General features: G+C 47.5%; 1 protein-coding gene across 1 annotated transcript in view; it reads right to left on the bottom strand.

The window, feature by feature from the left end:
* Window positions 1-15,261, bottom strand: part of LOC128928766 (uncharacterized) — a 41,293-nt gene that overhangs the window by 23,213 nt on the left and 2,819 nt on the right. The window lies entirely within an intron of this gene.

The raw sequence follows: 15,261 nt of genomic DNA, 5'->3' as shown, positions 1-15,261 counted from the left end.
TTCCCCTTCCCTTCTTTTCTTTCTTCTTTCCTCCCGCCCTCCTTCTTTCCTTCCATCCTTCCCCTCTCTCTTTATCTGTCTCTCTCTTGAGAAACAGGACATATTCCTGTTAAAGCAGATGCTCGTTCATCTCCAAAGCTCATAGAGGAAACCCAGACCTGGGCCAGAGACCCTCAGGGTGCTGTGGTTTAATGGCCTGGAGGTGACCCTGCCAATCACACAGACATTGCAGGCTCAGAGGGAGGAGCCCCTTGGAAAGAGAGGTGAGCAGAGGCTGGGACATTTGTGCAGACAAAGTCCCCAGACAACTCGTAGAATCTTTCTTTTCTACTTTTGACAGGGTCTTGCATGCAGGCTGGAGTGCGGTGACACGGTCACAGCTCACTGCAACCTTGACCTACTGGATTCAAGGGCCTTCCCACCTCAGCTTCTCAAGTAATTGGGACCACAGGTACATTCCACCAACCCATTTATTTTTATTTTTATTTGTGTAAATGGGGTCTCATTTTGTCACCCAGGCTGGTTTCAAACTCCTGGCTTCGTGGCATCTTCTCACCTTGACCTCCCAAGGTGCTGTGATTGCAGCCATGAGCCACCATACCCAGCCCCCTTTCTCTTTAAAATATTGGCATTTGCCAAGAGATCGAGACCACCCTGGTCAACATGGTTAAACCCCGTCTCTACTAAAAATACAAAAAATTATCTGGGCATGGTGGCGCATGCCAGTAATCCCAGCTACTCAGGAAGCTGAGGCAGGAGAACTGCCTGAACCCAGGAGGCGGAGGTTGTGGTGAGCCGAAATCACACCATTGCACTCCAGCCTGGGTAACAAGAGCGAAACTCCGTCTCAAAAAAAAATGGCATTTGCAGCCATGCATTTTATTGTGACCACTGGTCTCATGGCTTCCTACACATTTGGTATTTATCTCAAAGAATTTTCCAACATCACTTCTGATTTCTGCTTTCATTCGCTGATTGTTTAGGAGTGTGTTATTGAATTTTTATATATTCCTGAATTCAGATTTGCTTTGTTATTGATTTCTACCTTCATTCTATTGTAGAGAAGATACCTTGATTTTAGTCCTTTTAAATTAATGAAATCTGTTTCATGGCCTAAGACATGGTGTATTCCAGAGAGTATTCCAGGCGTACTTGAGGAGATGCTGTATCCTGTGAGCCTGTTGAAGGTGTTGTCAGGTCTAGCTGATTCACAGTGTTTTTCAAGTTCTCTACTTCTTTTTTGATCTTCTGTCTTATTATTCTAGCCAGTATTGACAGTACAGTATTGCAAGTATTACTGGGAAGCCGTCTGTTTCTTCAATTCCAACAGTCACTACTTCATAGACTGGGGGGCTCTGTAGTTAGATGCACAAGTATTAATTGTTAAATATATAATGTCCTTCTTTCGCTCTTGTAATAACTTTCATTGACCTACCCATCTCTCTTTTCCTTCCTTCTTTGCCTCCTTCCTTCTTTCCTCCCTCCCTCCCTCCCTCTCTCCCTCATTTAAGCTGTTGGCTGGACACAGTGGCTTACATCTGTAATTCCGGAATTGGGGAGGCTAAGGTGGGTGAAGTGCTTGAACCCAGAAGTTTGAGACCAGCCTAGGCGACATGGCAAAACCGAGTCTCTACATCTCGACACAACAAAACAAAACCTGAAATTAGCCGGTCATCTGCAGTCCCAGCTATGTACTCAGGAAACTAAGGCCAGCGGATCTGTTGAGTCCTGGAGATCGAGGCTGCAGTGAGCCACGATCATACCACTGCACTCCAGCCTGGGCAACAGAAAGAGACCCTGTCTCAAAAAAATAATAAAGTACATAAATAAATAAATAAACTGTTGATTGGGAGCCGTGTATGCACCAGGCCCTAAGCGGGGCATGATGAGATGGGATGAAGAGTCTGGAGACTTGGGAAAGGCTGCACCTCTGGGAGGGAGGCCGCAGCTTCTCCTTCATCAAAGAGTGTCCTGGAAGGGGTAGGTAAGATCCCTTCAAGTCAGGTCCTGCAGAGTTCCAGGATCCCAGGTGGAGCTCCGGGTGTGGGAAGGCAGCCAGGAGGCAGCATGAGGGTTGGTAGGGGTATGGGGCTGGAAGCGGGTGGGATGTAGGGAGGGGCTGTGCTACACTCACCTGTGAGCTGCATGAACTCACAGTGCAGCCCTGAAATAGGCTACCCTCCTCCGTGGCCACACCTGTCTTGTTTGTCTCCTGTTCCACGTCAAAGGTGACAGGATTGGCTTCTCCTTGCCTTTTTTTTTCCCTTGTCACCCTCAGTTCTGGTTTAGGTCAGTGTGAGGATTAATCTTAGCCTGGTGATTTCCAGGGGCAGCCATCTGCAGGCAGAGCCCCCATAGCTGGGGAGGTGAATCCCCGCCCCCATCCCTTGGCCTGGCCCCTACCCTACTCTCACCTCAGACCTTGCTATCCCTCCAGGCCTCCCTGGCCAACCACTTCACCCAGGAATCAGCTGGGTTCCTGAATGGCTGGCCCTCAGGGTCCCTGACCCAGCTCGTCCTTGACCAGAGGGAAGGCTGGGCCCAGGGAGGAAAAGGCACTTGCCCAGGATCACACAGTGTGTCACCCACAGGCCTGGGCAAGAACCCAGGAGGTAATGGCAATGGCTGAGGGTAGGTGAGGGTCCCCATGGGCCTGGCACTCCCTAGGTATTCTCACTTAATCCCCAAAACCAACCTGTGGGGAGAGACCGTTGTTATCCCCCTCATACAGACGAAGAAACTGAGACCCACAGAAGGGAATCAAATTGTCCAAGGTCAAGGGCTGATCAGGGCTAAGCTTGGGTGGGACCCCTTTTCTGTCTGACGCTGGGGTTGGGACTCCCACAGCAGAGGCTCCACTTGGAAGAACATGCTCTAGAGTCCTGCATGCCTTTGCCAGCTGCCCTCCCTCCTCCTAGCCATTTGGGGGGGGGGTGACCACTGGACTCTGTAGCCCTGACTTTGCCTGATTCTGCTCTGAGGCCTCTTTTCTGCACCCCTGAAATGGGATCAGAGCTGGGGAATGACAAAGGGAGGTCACACCACCTGAGCACATCTGGTACCTGGCAGATGGCAGTGCCCCATACAGGCGCCCTCCATACAGGTGTGCTTCATACAGGTGTGCTCTGTACAGGTGTGCTCCCATGTGAGCTCGGCAGGCCCCTTCCCTTCCTGGTCTCGGTTTCCCCATTTCCAGATGGGAGGCCCTGGGCTGAAAGTCAGGACACCCCAGAGCTGGCTCTGCCTCACTCTCTGGGATTTAACTGCTCTGAGCCTCAGTTATCCTACCTGTGAAAAGGGACCATGATCCTGGCTGTGGGCCTCACAGAATCCCTGATTGGCTCAGCTGGATAACATGTGGCCTATATTTTAGAAATGGTACAGGCACAATACGGCCACTCAATAGCGTCTCAACACAGGACACAGTTGCCTTTAGGATTTGCAGATCTGGCCAGATCTCAGGCGTTCCAGGCCTTTATTCTCCACCTTGCTCCCTCTGGGCCCTCTGCAGGGCTCTGGGGCTTAGGACACTCCAGCCTGCTGGCCCAGCCCAGCGTGAGTGTTCAAAGCCCTGGTCTACTGTACACCCCAGAGAACTCCTGTGCACTCTGCAGGGCCCTGCCCTGGGCTTGCCTGCCAGCATCGTCTGCTCATTCAGTCTTCTTTACCAAGTGGTCACTGCCTGTGTCCCATTCAGGGCCCAGACCTCTTCCCTCCTTTGTCCCCTGCTCCCACGAATGCCTGGCCCAGTGCAGGGCCTAACCATGCGGCAGAATGGAAGGAATTTCTGGGTGGTGAGCAGGGTGGCAGAGCAGGTGGCGTGGCAGACAGGTTCTAGGGTCTCTGAGATAATCCTGCAGGGTGCTTCCATGGGGGCCCGTGTGCACCCGCCACAGCCCGTTGAGAGAAGGGGCACTGAGGTCACTCCTATGCCTTTGCTCAAAATTGTCCTCGAGCATGTCCATCCTCCATCTGCCCTCCAGCACTGGTTCCAGCTCCCAGACCTGTTTGAGGTTGCCACCTTTGCTCACATAGAATCTCCAATATCCCCTGTCCCTTGTCTTCTTCACAAAGGGTCTCATCTGCAGCCTGAGCTCTGGACTGGGCAGGGACAAGTACCTCCAAGAAACCCCTGTGCCACAGCCCCCTTCTCCCATGGTGCATGAGCAGGCACATTTCTGGTCTCACCCGGGGCTGGGCTAGGCTGGTCCTGCCTTGCCTGGGACATTAGGAGCTGAGGGTCCTATATAGATCAGGCCCCAGGGGCCTCAGGGGGCTTGTGGAAGGATGGGTGTGTGTGTGTGCATGGACAGATATATGGATAGATGGACAGATGAAAACACAGATGAGTAAGTGTCCAGTCTGAAGTCCTGTCCATGGAGGAGGGACCCAGGAAGGCCTCTTGGGGGCAGCTGTGCTTCCGCGTTCCTTATCATTACCCAAGACCTTCTCGTCCCAGGGCAGCAATTGGAAGGGTCCCCATTTCCCTTTCCCTCCCTGCAACTGGCCCAGCCCTCCTGAAATGTCCAAGGTCTGGAGGCAGCAGGTGGGGTATGACCTGCAGGGACCCACTTCCAGCTTCGGCCAAAGTGGGTCCCTCTGTGCCCCACAGTTGGCCACAGCTCTGCACCCAGTATTTTGAATAGTTCCTAAGGAGCCCTGAGGAGGAGGCAGGGTCCGCATGAATGGAAGTTTGTGGAGCAGAAGATGCCTCTTCTGACTCTTGATTAAGTGTGATCCTGAGACCCTGTCTAGCTCAGGTTTGGGCACAGAACTTGAGCACCTTGGTGCTGGGACACAGGCCTGATTTCCAGCTAGACTGGCAGAAGCTTCATTAACCAAAGCCTCCCCTACCCCCATGACCCCACCCTCAGCAGCCTCCCCTCTGAAAACCATTTGGCAATTTCTTATATGCTTATGCATATCAAGCAAACCCTACTCCTAGGTTTTTATCCAAATAGAATGAAAATTTTCATTCCAACAAAAATTTCTATGTAAATATTTGTACTGGTTTTACTCACCATTGGCAAAAAGCAGAAACATCTGGTTTGATCCAACACACACACACACGTGCGCGTGCAAACAACCCAATTCTCATTCAACAGGTGAGTGGCTAAACAAATTGTGATACCTTCAGAAATGGAATCCTACTTGGCAGTAACAGGGAACAAACTTGATCAATAAGGCAGCTGGAATGAATGGCAACATTGTTACACTGAGCTTAGGAAGCCAGACTCAGAAGGTTACATACTTAGACTCCTACTCAGACTTAAAAAGGAACAAAATATGTTGCAACCTAGCCGCCTGGAAGAACATCCAGAAAACGATTCTGAGTGAAAACCAGTCCCCCAGAGGTCACATACTGTTTGATTCCATGACCAAAACATTCTTGAAATAACAAAATGATACAAGTGCAGACCAAATTCGTAGTTGCCAGGGGCTAAGGAGGGGTTTGGCACAGTGGGAAGCCAGCGTTTCCGAGAAAGGGCAACATGAGGGATGTCTGGGAGGAGAACTTCCTGTTCCTTGATGTATCGATGTCAATATCCTGGCTGTGATCTGTTACTGAAGCTGCAGGGTGTTACCCTTGAAGAAGCTGGTCAGAGTACCTAGGATCCCTCTGTATTATTTCTCAAAACTGCATGAGAAGCTACAATTATCTCAAAATAAAAAATTTATTATTATTATTATTATTTTTGAGACAGAGTCTTACTCTGTGGCCAGGCACCAGGCTGGAATGCAATGGTGCGATCTCAGCTCAGTGCAATCTCCGCCTCCTGGGTTCAAGCAATTCTCCTGCCTGAGCCTCCCGAGTAGCCGGGACTACAGGCGTGCGCCACCATGCCCAGCTAATTTTTGTATTTTTTAGTAGAGATGGGGTTTCACCATGTTGCCCAGGATGGTCTCGATCTCTTGACCTCGTGATCTGCCCACCTCGGCCTCCCAAAGTGCTGGGATTACAGGCGGGAGCCACCCTGCCCAGCCAAAAAGTTTAATTTTAAAAAAGGTCACATCCTTTACATTTGCATTTCTATGAGATACTGAAAAAGCAAAAGTATTGGGTCAGAAAGAGATCAGTGGTTGCCATGGTTGGAGTACAGAAAGGGTTTAACTATAAAAGGAACATAAAGGCTGAGAGGCACGGCTCACCCCTGTAATCCCAGCACTGTGGGAGGCTGAGGCAGATGGGTCACCTGGGGGCAGGAATTTGGGACCTGCCTGGCCAACATGGGAAAACCCTGTCTCTATTAAAAAATTACCCGAGTGTGGTTACACACACATGAAATTTCAGCTACTCGAGAGGCTGAAACAAGAGAATTGCTTGAACCCAGAAGGCAGAGATTGCAGTGAGCTGAGATTGCACCCCTGCATACCAGCCTGGGTGACAGAGTGAGACTGTGTCTCAAAAAAAGGGGTGCTTAGGGAAATTTAGGGGGGTGAAAATATTCTGTATTTCAGTTGTGATAGTTACATGAGTCAATGACTTTTTTTAAAATTACACTAGGTTTTTTTTGTTTTTTTTGCTACACCAAAAGAGTAAACTGTACTGTAAATTAAAATAGAAACGTTTTAAAATGTTTATTATGTCATTACATTTGTCAAAAACATACTGAATGTTTACTGTTCCCTATGATGGATGGAACATAGTTTTACCTTCCCCTACTGTTTGACACTTAGGGTGTTTCCACTTTCCCCCCATGAACACACACACACACACACACACACATTGAGATGGAGTCTCACACTCTCGCTGAGGCTGGAGTGAAGTGGCACAATCTTGGCTCACTGTAACCTCTGCCTCCCAGGTTCAAGCGATTCTCCTGCCTCAATCTCCCACACATGAACAATTTTTAGCTGAAGTTTTCTCTCTCCAAGACAAATCTCTAGAAGTGGAATTTACTTGATTAAAGGAAATGTACATTTTTATGATTCTTCATATGTCTTTCTGAAATCCAGTCTCCCTCGGGCAGCCCCCAAGAATGCCCACTACTCCCCGTCAGCCTCTGGTGACCCCAATTCAGCTTCTCCCACCCATTTCACAGCAATCTGGGCCCCTGGGCTCTTGAACCTGTGCCTCCTCCATACTCTCACCTCCCCCAGACCTGGCTACCCCCACTCTCTGCCCTGGGCCTCCCTCCTCTGATCTGGTCTACACCAGCCTCTGACCAGAACCAATTTTTCCAGAAACACAAATCTGATGATCTGTCTCCTGCCCAGATCCTTCCAAAGACTCCTCCTGGATCTGAGGATAAAGGCGGGCCACACGAACCCTGTGGTCTATCAGTCTCTCTCTCCCTGTCCTCCGGGAACTCCCCGACACAGCCTGAGGTCCCCTCTCCCCTGACAGTGCTGCTTTTGAGGGGTGACCATCAATAGACAGTGCCTCTGGATCTGTGAGATCAGCATGAGCATCCCCCAACTCCCGAGAGAGGACCCCCTCCCCCGTTATTGCTCCAAAAATGGGCCATGAGTCTGTTGTCCTCCCAACTGGACAGCCCCCCTCGGTTTGACCCACCCTCCCTGTGTCCACGAGCTGGGCCCACAATAAGCCTTTATGAACAAGTTGGTGAGTGGATAGCCTTGGGGGAGCCAAGCCAAGCCCTCGCTGTCTTCTCAGGATGCTTTGCAGACCACCACTTCCCTTGGGCATTTTGTTGAAAATACAGGACATGCTCTGACGTGGTCAGTGTTCTCTTAACTGTTCATGAGAAAAGCCCGAGGTTGTCCTTGCTCCTCCCTATCCTGTTCCCCCTTCTCCTGAATCTGTCCTTATATCAGTCAAACTGCCCAGGTCACCACAACACCCTCCCTGGGGTGTCTCTAGTTCTGGGTTCCCACCCCTGCCCACCCATCCAAGTCTGGTTCCGTTGCTTCCCTGCAAGCAGCCCCCAGGACTCCCCAGATGAGTCTGTCCTCCAGGGATGAGTCTCTGGGTCTGGGTCTGCCACCTGTCCAGCCTGCTCTCAGACCACCTTGGCCCAGGACTCACTTGCTCCGGCCCTGTGGGCCACCTGGAGCTTCCTGAGGCTCTGTGCCTGGGAGTCTCCTGCCTGGTATCCCCTGCACCAGTCACCCATCCTCTGTGGAGACCCCCTCAGGCCTTCCCTGTCCCAGTCTCTGTCCTGCAAGCATCACATTGCATGTGGCTCTCACTCTCTTTTTTCTTATAAGTCAAATAAAGAGTTATGTATTATCTTCTATGGTCAATCAAAATTCCACAAGAAACAGTCAAGAGGTGAAATTCATTATTAATTGCAGTTGCTATTGACCCAGTAATAGGAATCCTGGCAGACAGCTTTGCTTTGAGAATGCTGTGACCATCTTCCTGGATGGTGACAGTATTTTTTCCCTTGTTTATTGACTTATACATGTGTCAATGACAAGAGTCTGACTCTGTAAAATATCCAAGGTTTGTTCCTAGCCAAATATGAGTGACCAAACCCCGTGACACAGCCCGAGGAGGTCCTGAGAACATGTGCCCAGGTGGTTGGGTTGTAGTTTGATTTTGTACATTTTAGGAGGATGGAAGTTAAAGGGAGACATCAATCAATCCATGTCATCAATCAATCCATGTCCTCAATCAATCCATGTCATCAATCATACATGTCATCAATCAATCCATGTCATCAACCAATCCATGTCATCAATCAATCCATGTCATCAATCAATCCATGTCCTCAATCAATCCATGTCATCAATCAATCCATGTCCTCAATCAATCCATGTCATCAATCATACATGTCATCAATCAATCCATGTCATCAATCAATCCATGTCATCAACCAATCCATGTCATCAATCATACATGTCATCAATCAATACATGTAAGGTATACATTGATTTGGTCCAGAAAGGCAGGACAACTCAAAGTGGCGGCTTCCAGGTTATAGATGGATTCAAAGATTTTCTCATTGACAATTGGTTGAAAGAGATATTATCTAAACACCAGGAATCAATAGAAAGGAATGTCTGGGTTAACGTAAGGGCTGGTGGAGATCACGGTTCTTACTATGCTGCTGAAGCCTCCAGACAGGAGGCTTCAGAGAGAATAGATGATAAATGTGTCTGATTAGACTTTAAAAGGTGCAAGACTCGGCCGGGCACAGTGGCTCAAGCCTGTAATCCCAGCACTTTGGGAGGCTGAGGCGGGTAGATCATGAGATCAAGAGCTAGAGACCATCCTGGTCAACATGGTGAAATCCCATCTCTACTAAAAATACAAAAATTAGCTGGGTATGGTGGCTGAGGCAGGAGAATTGCTTGAACCCAAGAGGCGGAAGTTGCAGTGAGCCAAGATCGCGCCATTGCACTCCAGCCTGGGTAACAAGAGTGAAACTCCACAGCCTGGGTAACAAGAGTGAAACTCCATCTCAAAAAAGAAAAAAGAAAAGAAAAGACTATACCTGACTAATATACAATACTACACAAATGATCTACAGACTCACAACAACTACTATCAAACTGGTAATAGCCATTTGTGCAGAAATGGAAAAGATAATCCTAAAACTCTTATGAATTTGTATATGTCTCAAATAATCCCAGCTACTTGGGAGACTGAGGCAGGAGAACCACTTGAACCCAGGAGATGGAGGTTGCAGCGAGCCGAGATCGTGCCACTGCACTCTAGCCTGGTGACAGAGTGTCTGTGTCTCAAAAATAAATAAATAAAGAGAGGCATTGTGTTAGGAGGCCAAGGTGGGTGAATCATTGAGGTCAGGAGTTCAAGACCAGCCTGGCCAACTTGGCTAAACCCCCTCTCTACCAAAATACAAAACTTAGCCTAGCATGGTGGCGAGCCCTGTAATCCCATCTACTCAGGAGGCTGAAGTAGAAGAATGTGAACCAGGGAGGTGGAGGTTGCAGTGAGCTGAGATAGAGCTTGCACTCCAGCCTGGGTGACAGAGAGAGATTCTGTTTCAAATAAATTTAGAGACCGATCCAAGATGGCCGATCACTAGCAGCTCGGGATTGTAGCTCCCAGTGAAAGCTCAGAGAATGAGACAACGCCACACTTTTAGACGAAGTTTCGTCACTCAGGCACGGGTCAGCTGATTCCCAGTGGAGGAGCCCCACGGGTCGCCAGTGCGACTCATGTGGCTGCCGCAGCGGTTTTGCCAGCGTCTCGGCACAGCAGCTCTTCATGCAGAGCCAACGGGACTGCTTCCCCTACTGACTGGAGTTTGGAGCTCCGGGAAGTCAGAGCCGCTTGTTGCGGACTCAAGAGGGAAGCCAGACCAGAGATTCCCGGGCAGAAGAGCACCATCAGTCTTATTGCTGCTATTTAGGCCGCCACAGTGGGTTGCTCGGATCCCAGCACTGGGAATCAATAAGTCGGGCGTCGACTCAGAAACCTAATTAGAAAGGCGGTTCATCTACAATGAAGGGAAAAAAACAGCCTAAGAAGGCCGAGTATACTCCAAATCAGAACCCATCAGCAACGGAACAAGCCCTGATGGAAAAGGACTCATCAGCAACGGAACAAGCCCTGATGGAAAAGGACTCATCAGCAACGAAACAAGCCCTGATGGAAAAGGACTCATCAGTAACGGAACAAGCCCTGATGGAAAAGGACTGTGTTCCATTATCTGAAGTAGGCTTTAAAAGGTGGATGATAAGAAACTTCTGGGAGTTAAAGGAACTTGTTCTAACCCAATGTAAAAAAACTAAGAACTTTGAAAAAAGGTTCAATGAAATGTTGAAAAGAATAGACAATATAGAGAGGAATACAAATGAACTTATGGAGTTGAAAAATACAACACGAGAACTTAGTGAAATATGTATAAGCTTAAATAGCCGAATGGATCAAGCAGAATAAAGGATATCAGAGGTCGAAGACCAACTTAATGAAATAAAACGACAAGAATAGAGAAAAAAGGATAAAAAGGAATGAGCAAAGTCTCTAAGAAATATGGGACTATGTGAAAAGACCTAATATATGTTTGATCGGTGTACCTGAATGTGACGGAGAGAATGAATTCAAGCTGGAAAATACTCTCCAGGACATTATCCAGGAAAATTTTCCCAACTTAGCAAAGCAGGACACTATTCACCCCAGGCAATACAGAGAACACCACAAAGATATTCCTCAAGAAGACCAACCCCAAGGCACATAATCGTTAGATTCACCAGGATCGAAACGAAGGAGAAAATATTAAGGGCAGCCAGAGGGAAAGATCAGGTTACCCATAAAGGGAAGTCTATTAGGCTTACGGCAGATCTCTCAACGGAAACCCTACAAGCTAGAAGAGAGTGGGGACCAATATTCAATATACTTAAAGAACAGAACTTTCAGCCCAGAATTTTATATCCTGCCAATTTAAGCTTTACAATTGAAGGAAAAATAAAATCTTTTAGGAAGAAGCAAGTACTTAGAGATTTTACTACCACCAGGCCTGCTTTACAAGAACTTCTAAAAGAAGCATTTTATATATAGAAAGGAAAAACCAGTATGAGCCTTTCTAAAAATACACCAACAAGTAAAGAGCATTAACATAAAGAAGAATTTACATCAACGAAAGGATAAGATAGCCAGTTAATATCAAATGGCAGTAACCCTAAATTTAAATCAACTAAATCCCCCAATCAAAAGATACAAAATCTAACAGTATATCTAAAGATATACAAAGACTCAAAATAAAGGGTTGGAAAAAAACTTACCAACCAAATGGAGAGCAAAAATAAATAAATAAAAAGCAGAAGTTGCAATTCTCACAATTAATAAAATAGATTTCAAAGCTACAAGGATACAAGGGTAAAAGGATTAATGTAATAATAAGAGATCTTAACACCCAGATACATAAGACCCATAATGAGATTTAGATTCAACGAGACAGAAAATTGATAACGACATCCAGGACTTGAACTCAGAACCAGAGCAAATAAACTCAATAGAGCTCTCCATTTTAAACACACAAAATATACATTATCCACTTTAAACACACAAAATATTGATCTGCCATTATTGATACCCATTTTAGGAATGAACTAATATTTCTTTTTCCCTCTTTTTCTCTTTTTCCCTCTTTTTTCCTCTTTTTCCCTCTTTTTTCCTCTTTTTCCCTCTTTTTCTTTCTCTTTCTCCCTAAAAAAAAATAAGTAAATAAAAGAGATAAAAATAAATAAATAAATAAAAATTTAAAAGCCCAGGCACAGTAGCTCATGTCTATATTCCCAGCACTTTGGGAGGTCGAGGCAGGCAGATCACCTGAGATCAGGAGTTTTAGACCAGCCTGACAACATGTAGAAACCTCGTCTCTACTAAAAATACGAAATTAGTTGGGTGTGGTGGAGCATGCCTGTAATCCCAGCTATTCGGGAGGCTGAGGCAGGAGAACCACTTGAACCCAGGAGATGGAGGTTACAGTGGGCCATGGTGGCACCAGCGCACTCCAGCATAGGCAACAGAGCAAGACTCTGTCTCAATAAAAAAGAGAAAAGAAGAAGAAGAAGAAGAAAGGAGACTTGGGTAACAGGGTGATTTAAGTGGCATTAAGTAAAGCCTAAAAATCTGAGGAGTGAGAGTCAAGGTACCTGAATGTTCATCAGAAACAGCTGATTTGGTGAGTGTCATCAGAATGAAGATGGCGTCTGCCTCTCATTTCTGCAGCGGCCGCACCTAACAGTACCTGGTCAGTAGGTACTCAATACCTAATACTGCAATGAACAGAGTAAAATTTTGCCAGTTCAATATTTTCATACCCACCAACTTCCCTCGTGGAATGTTACTTCTTTTGCTTACTATAATGTTTTTGAAGTTCATCCCTACCTAGTTTTTTTCCTTTGTATAACTGAGCAGCACTCAGGTACTGTTATACCACCTGGGTCTATCCATTCTCCAGCTGATAGACACTTGGGTTGTTTCCACTTGTTGGCTGTAGTGAATGAGACTGCTGGGAACATTTATGTAAATGTCTTTTTTTTTTTTTTTTATGAGACCAAATCTTGTTCTGTCGCCCAGGCTGGAGTGCAGTGGTGCGATCTCGGCTCACTGCAACCTCTGCCTCTAGGGTTCAAGTGATTCACCTGCCTCAGCCTCCCAAGTAGCTGGGATTACAGGTGCATGTCACCATACCTGGCTAATTTTTTTTTTTTCGTTGTTTTTTGAGATAGAGTTTCACTCTTGTTGCCCAGGCTGGAGTGCAATGGCGCGATCCAACTCACCGCAACCTCTGCCTCCCAGGTTCAAGCGATTCTCTTGCCTCAGCATCCTGAGTAGCTAGGATTACAGGCATGCACCACCACATCCAGCTAATTTTTGTATTTTTAGTAGAGACGGGATTTCATTATGTTGGCCAGGCTGGTCTTAAACTCCTGACCTCATGATCTGCCTGCCTTGGCCTCCCAAAGGGTTGAGATTACAGATGTGAGCCACTCTGCCCGGCCTTCTTTGTTTTTTTGTGTTTCTTTTTTTGAGATGGAGTCTTGCTCTGTTGCCAGGCTGGAGTACAGTGGTGCAATCTCGGCTCATTGCAAGCTCTGCCTACCAGGTTCAAGCTATCCGCCTGCCTCAGCCTCCTGAGTAGCTGAGACTACAGGTGTGTACCACCACACCCAGCTAATTTTTGTATTTTTAGTAGAGGCAAGGTTTCACCATGTTGGCCAGGATGGTCTTGATCTCCTGACCTTGTGATCCACCTGACTTGGCCTCCCAAAGTGTTGAGATTACAGGTGTGAGCCACCGTGCCTGGCCAAAATGTTTTTATTATATATAAACAATTACATATTTTTTACTATATGTGTGTGTGTGTGTGTGTGTGTGTGTGTTGGGGTTCTTTTTTTTGTGAGACACCGTCTTGCTCTGTCACCCAGGCTGGAGTGCAGTGGTGCCATCATAGCACACTGTAGCTTTGAGCTCCTGGGCTCAGGTGATTCTCCCACCTCAGCCTCCCAAGTACCTGGGACTACAGGTGCAGGCCACCACGCCCAGCTAAGTTTTGTATTTTTTTTGTAGAAACAAAGTTTCACCATGTTGCCCAGGCTGGTTTTGAACTCCTGGGCTCAAGAGATCTGCCCACCCTGGCCTCCCAAAGTGCTGAAATTGTAGGCGTGAGCCATCTTGCCTGGCTGGTAACCTATTTTGATACCTTTTTTTTTTTTTTTTTTTGAGATGTAGTTTCACTCTCTGCCATGGCTGGAATGCAGTGGCATCATCTCAGCTCACCGCAAACTCCGTCTCCCAGGTTCAAGTGATTCTCCTGTCTCAGCCTCCCAAGTAGCTGGGATTACAGGCACCTGCCACCACGTCAGGCTAATTTTTCTGTATTATTAGTAGAGATGGGGTTTCATTATGTTGGCCAGGCTGGTATTGAACTCCTGACCTCAATTGATCCACCCACCTCGGCCTCCCAAAGTGCTGGGATTACAGGCATGAGCCACCACACCTGGCCACCTATTTTGATATCTAAGTTACAGAATATCAAAGGGGTGTGTGTGTGTGTGTGTGTGAATCAGCTGGAGGATTAATAAAAGTCACCTGACGGTGGATGAAGTGGTCTGTAGACCTGAGTCTCTGGGGGAGGGTTAGCCTGTGTTGGTTATATGAGCGTAGTTGCATCACAGGCGGAAGCACGGTGCTGCTATTGGCTTTATTTGGAGGTTAATATGGTTAGAGGAGGTGTGCAGAAATGCCACAATGACAAAGGTGGGCTGGAGTGGTTTTGCCCTGTGTCCCCCTGGCTAAACTAGAACTAAGTTTCCCACAATCCCCTCCTCCATATGATTTGCGGTTAGAATTGGCTAAAAAAGAAATTTGTGAGATATCCGGTAGCAGAAAGGAAGCGACAGCCATCACAAAACATCACAGACATCTGGCCGTCAGAGGCCAGATGCACAGGTGCTGGGGCTGCCCAGGACCAGGGTAAGGGGAGCAGGCACCTGTGTGAGTGCAGGGTCAGCACCTGAGAGTGGGCACCCTCTTAGATGGTGGCCCTAGGCACCTGCTGGACACACAGTAGGGCCCCCTGCCTGGAAGCTCTCTCGGTTCTCAGGAGGAGGGCAGCTCAGGTGTGACCTGTAAGAAGGAAGAGCTTCTCAACAGACTTCTCCATTGTGGGCTGAACCCTCCCACCGAGTGCCTTCCCAGTTGTTATAGAAAACCAGAGCTGAGGCCAAGCGCTGTGGCTCATGCCTGTAATCCCAGCACTTTGGGAAGCCAAGGTATGTGGATCCCTGAGGTCAGGAGTTCGAGACCAGCCTGGCCAACAGTTTTAGTAAAACTCCGTCTCTACTAAAAATACGAAAAAGCCAACCAGGCGTGGTGGT

The sequence above is a fragment of the Callithrix jacchus genome, chromosome 1 (genome assembly GCF_049354715.1).
Source record: "Callithrix jacchus isolate 240 chromosome 1, calJac240_pri, whole genome shotgun sequence".
Classification (NCBI taxonomy): Eukaryota; Metazoa; Chordata; class Mammalia; order Primates; family Cebidae; genus Callithrix; species Callithrix jacchus.
The sequence above is the reverse complement of the archived record's forward strand: the minus strand, read 5'-3'. Positions and strand labels throughout refer to the sequence as shown.